The sequence below is a fragment of the Arachis stenosperma genome, chromosome 7 (assembly GCF_014773155.1).
Source record: "Arachis stenosperma cultivar V10309 chromosome 7, arast.V10309.gnm1.PFL2, whole genome shotgun sequence".
Lineage (NCBI taxonomy): Eukaryota > Viridiplantae > Streptophyta > Magnoliopsida > Fabales > Fabaceae > Arachis > Arachis stenosperma.
Window position 1 is genome coordinate 51,279,063 of NC_080383.1, and position 5,410 is coordinate 51,284,472.

The 5,410-nt window shown below is 40.0% G+C and overlaps 1 non-coding gene across 1 annotated transcript; it reads left to right on the plus strand.

Moving 5' to 3' along the window:
* Positions 1-884: 884 nt before the first annotated feature.
* Positions 885-988, plus strand: LOC130942681 (small nucleolar RNA R71). The gene has a single exon (XR_009071244.1). It is a non-coding gene; the product is annotated as a small nucleolar RNA R71 (small nucleolar RNA).
* The last annotated feature ends 4,422 nt before the right edge of the window (positions 989-5,410 follow it).

Here is a 5,410-nt window from a genome sequence, read left to right on the forward strand (position 1 = left end):
CCTCAGATTCCCATGGTTCCTCATTAGGGAACTCATTGGAGGCCAGTGGACGTCCATTGAGGTCTTCCTCAGTGACGTTCACTGCCTCTTCCTCCTCTCCAAATTCGGCCATGTGGGTCATGTTAATGGCCTTGCATTCTCCTTTTGGATTCTCTTCTGTATTGCTTGGAAGAGTACTAGGAGGGAGTTCAAAAATTTTCTTGCTCAGCTGTCCCGCTTGTGCCTCCAAGTTTCTAATGGATGACCTTGTTTCAGTCATGAAACTTTGAGTGGTTTTGATTAGATCAGAGACCATGGTTGCTAAGTCAGAGTGGCTCTACTTAAAATTCTCTGTCTGTTGCTGAGAAGATGATGGAAAAGGCTTGCCATTGCTAAACCTGTTTCTTCCACCATTATTGTTGTTGAAACCTTGTTGAGGTCTCTGTTGATCTTTCCATGAGAGATTTGGATGATTTCTCCATGAAGGATTATAGGTGTTTCCATAGGATTCTCCCATATAATTCACCTCTTCCATTGAAGGGTTCTCAGGATCATAAGCTTCTTCTTCAGATGAAGCGTCCTTAGTACTGCCTGGTGCAGCTTGCATTCCAGACAGACTTTGAGAAATCATATTAACTTGCTGAGTCAATATTTTGTTCTGAGCCAATATGGCATTCAGAGTATTAATCTCAAGAACTCCTTTCTTCTGATTCGTCCCATTGTTCACAGGATTCCTTTCAGAAGTGTACATGAATTGGTTATTTGCAACCATTTCGATGAGTTCTTGAGCTTCTGCAGGCGTCTTCTTCAGATGAAGAGATCCTCCAGCAGAGCTGTCCAATGACATCTTAGCCAGTTCAGATAGACCATCATAGAAGATACCTATGATGCTCCATTCAGAAAGCATGTCAGATGGACACTTTCTGATCAATTGTTTGTATCTTTTCCAAGCTTCATAGAGGGATTCACCTTCCTTCTGTCTGAAGGTTTAGACTTCCACTCTAAGCTTACTCAATTTTTGAGGTGGAAAGAACTTTGCCAAGACATTGACTAGCTTTTCCCAAGAGTTCAGGCTTTCTTTAGGTTGTGAGTCCAACCATATCCTAGCTCTGTCTCTTACATCAAAAGGGAATAGCATAAGTCTGTAGACCTCAGAGTCAACCCCATTGGTCTTGACAGTGTCACAAATTTGCAAGAACTCAGCTAAAAACTAATGAGGATCTTCCAATGGAAGTCCATGGAACTTGCAATTCTGTTGCATTAGAGAAACTAATTGAGGCTTAAGCTCAAATTTGTTTGCTCCAATGGCAGGGATATAGATGCTTCTCCCATAGAAGTCGGGAGTAGGTGCAGTAAAGTCACCCAGCACCTTCCTTGTATTGTTGGCATTGTTGTTACTTTCGGCTGCCATGGGTTCTTTTTCTTTGAAGATTTCTGTTAGGTCCTCTACAGAGAGTTGTGCTTTAGCTTCTCTTAGCTTTCGCTTCAAGGTCCTTTCAGGTTCAGGGTCAGCCTCAACAAGAATGCTTTTGTCTTTGCTCCTGCTCATATGAAAGAGAAGAGAACAAGAAAATATGGAATCCTCAATGTCACAATATAGAGACTCCTTGAAGTGTCAGAGGAAAAGAAAAATAGAAGGAAGATGTAGAAGAATTTGAACTTATCAAGAAAGATAGAGTTCGAATTGTGCATTGAGGAGGAGTGTTAGTCAATAAATAGAAGGATGTGAGAAGAGGGGAAGAAATTTTCGAAAATTAAAGTGAATTAATTAAAAATTATTTTGAAAAATAGTATTTGATTTTCGAAAACTAAGTTGGAAAAGAAATAAAGTGATTTTTGAAAAATATTTTTGAAAGTAGAAATCAAAAAGATATGTGGTGGACGAAATTGTGATCATGCTTGTATCATTTGTGATCAATGTTCTTTATTATGGCACTGGTTGAATTCACAACTCCGTTCAACTAACCAGCAAGTGTACTGGGTCGTCCAAGTAATAAACCTTACGTGAGTAAGGGTCGAATCCACAGAGATTGTTGGTATGAAGCAAGCTATGGTCACCTTGTAGATCTCAGTCAGGCGAATTAAACATGATACTTGATTAAATTCAAATAATAAAATAGAAATACTAAAAGGGATAGAATACTTATGTAGATTCATTGGTAGGAATTTCAGTTAAGTATATGAAGATGTGGTGCGCAAAATTGTGATTCACTACACAACTTTGCACAACTAACCAGCAAGTGCACTGGGTCGTCCAAGTAATACCTTACGCGAGTAAGGGTCGATCCCACGGAGATTGTTGGTATGAAGCAAGCTATGGTCACCTTGTAGATCTCAGTCTGGCAGACTCAAATGGGTATAGATGATGAATAAAACATAAAGATAAAGGTAGAGATACTTATGTATATCATTGATGAGAGCTTCAGATAAGCGTATGAAGATGCCTTCCCTTCCTCTCTCTGCTTTCCTACAGTCTTCATCCAGTTCTTCTTACTCCTTTCCATGGCAAGCTCATGTAGGGTTTCACCGTTGTCAATGGCTACCTCCCATCCTCTCAGTGAAAATGTTCCTTATGCTCTGTCACAGCATAGGCTAATCAGCTGTCGGTTCTCGGTCAGGCCGGAATAAAATCCATTGATCCTTTTGCGTCTGTCACTAACGCCCCGCCTGCTAGGAGTTTGAAGCACGTCACAGTCATTCAATCATTGAATCCTACTCAGAATACCACAGACAAGGTTAGACCTTCCGGATTCTCTTGAATGCCGCCATCAGTTCTCGCCTATACCACGAAGACTCTGATCTCACGGAATGGCTAGCTCGTTTGTCAGGCGAGCACTCGGTTGTCAGGCGATCAACCATGCATCGTGTATCAGGAATCCAAGAGATATTCACTAAGCCTCGGATGCTTGTAGAACAAGAGTGGTTGTCAGTCACCTTGTTCATGAGTGAGAATGATGATGAGTGTCACGGATTATCACATTCATCATGTTGAAGAACAAGTGATATCTTGGACAAAGAACAAGCGGAATTGAATAGAAGAACAATAGTAATTGCATTAATACTCGAGGTACAGCAGAGCTCCACACCTTAATCTATGGTGTGTAGAAATTCCACCGTTGAAAATACATAAGAACAAGGTCTAGGCATGGCCGAATGGCCAGCCTCCCAAAGTGATCAAAAGATCTAAAGAAAAAGGTTCCAAAGATCAGAAGATGAAAATACAATAGTAAAAGGTCCTACTTATAGAAAACTAGTAGCCTAAGGTGTACAAAGATGAGTAAAAGACATAAAAATCCACTTTCGGGCCCACTTGGTATGTGCTTGGGCTGAGCAATGAAGCATTTTTCGTGTAGAGACTCCTCTTGGAGTTAAACGCCAGCTTTTATGCCAGTTTGGGCGTTTAACTCCCATTTAGGTGCCAGTTCTGGCGTTTAACGCTGGAATTTCTTGAGGTGACTTTGAACGCCGGTTTGGGCCATCAAAGCTTGAGCAAAGTATAGACTATCATATATTGCTGGAAAGCCCAGGATGTCTACTTTCCAACTCCGTTGATAGCGCGCCAATTGGGCTTCTGTAGCTCCAAAAAATTCACTTCGAGTGCAGGGAGGTCAGAATCCAACAGCATCTGCAGTCCTTTTGAGTCTCTGGATCAGATTTTTGCTCAGATCCCTCAATTTCAGCCAGAAAATACCTGAAATCACAGAAAAACACACAAACTCATAGTAAAGTCCAGAAAAGTGAATTTTAATTAAAAACTAATAAAAATATACTAAAAACTAACTAGATCATACTGAAAACATACTAAAAACTATGCCAAAAAGCGTATAAATTATCCGCTCATCACAACACCAAACTTAAATTGTTGCTTGTCCCCAAGCAACTGAAGATCAAATAAGATAAAAAGAAGAGAATATGCAATGAACTCCAAAAACATCTATGAAGATCAGTATTAATTAGATGAGCGGGGCTTTTAGCTTTTTGCCTCTGAATAGTTTTGGCATCTCACTTTATCCTCTGGAATTCAGAATGATTGGCTTCTTTAGGAACTCAGAATCCAGATAGTGTTATTGATTCTCCTAGTTAAGTATGATGATTCTTGAACACAGCTACTTATTGAGTCTTGGCTGTGGCCCAAAGCACTCTGTCTTCCAGTATTACCACCGGATACATACATGCCACAGACACATAATTGGGTGAACCTTTTCAAATTGTGACTCAGCTTTGCTAAAGTCCCCAATTAGAGGTGTCCAGGGTTCTTAAGCACACTCTTATTGCCTTGGATCACAACTTTATTTCTTTCTTTTTCTTCTTTTTCTTTTTTTTTCGGTTTTTTTTTCGCTTGCTTTCTTTTTTTTTTTTTTGTATTCACTGCTTTTTCTTGCTTCAAGAATCATTTTTATGATTTTTCAGATCCTCAGTAACATGTCTCCTTTTTCATCATTCTTTCAAGAGCCAACATTCATGAACCACAAATTCAAAAGACATATGCACTGTTTAAGCATACATTTAGAGAACAAAAGTGTTGCCACCACATCAATATAATTAAACTATTATAAAATTCAAAATTCATGCACTTCTTTTTCTTTTTCAATTAAGAACATTGTTAATTTAAGAAAGGTGATGGATTCATAGGACATTCATAACTTTAAGGCATAGACACTAAGACACTAATGATCATAAGACACAAACATGGACAAACATAAAGCACTAAAATTCGAAAAACAAGAAAATAAAGAACAAGGAGATTAAAGAACGAGTCCACCTTAGTGATGGGGGCTTGTTCTTCCTCTTGAAGGTCTTATGGAGTGCTTGAGCTCCTCAATGTCTCTTCCTTGTCTTTGTTGCTCCTCTCTCATGATTCTTTGATCTTCTCTAATTTCATGGAGGAGAATGGAGTGTTCTTGATGCTCCACCCTTAGTTTTCCCATGTTGGAACTCAATTCTCCTAGGGAGGTGTTCAGTTGCTCCCAATAGTTTTGTGGAGGAAAGTGCATCCCTTGAGGTATCTCAGGGATCTCATGATGAGAAGGGTCTCTTGTTTGCTCCATCCTTTTCTTGGTGATGGGCTTGTCCTCATCAATGGAGATATCTCCTTCTATGTCAACTCCAACTGAATAACAGAGGTGACAAATGAGATGAGGAAAGGCTAGCCTTGCCAAGGTGGAAGACTTATCCGCCACTTTGTAGAGTTCTTGGGCTATGACCTCATGAACTTCTACTTCTTCTCCTATCATGATGCTATGAATCATGATGGCCCGGTCTAGAGTAACTTCGAACCGGTTGCTAGTGGGAATGATTGAGCGTTGGATAAACTCCAACCATCCTCTAGCCATGGGCTTGAGGTCATGCCTTCTCAATTGAACCGGCTTCCCTCTTGAATCTCTCTTCCATTGTGCGCCCTCTTCACATATAACTGTGAGGACTTGGTCCA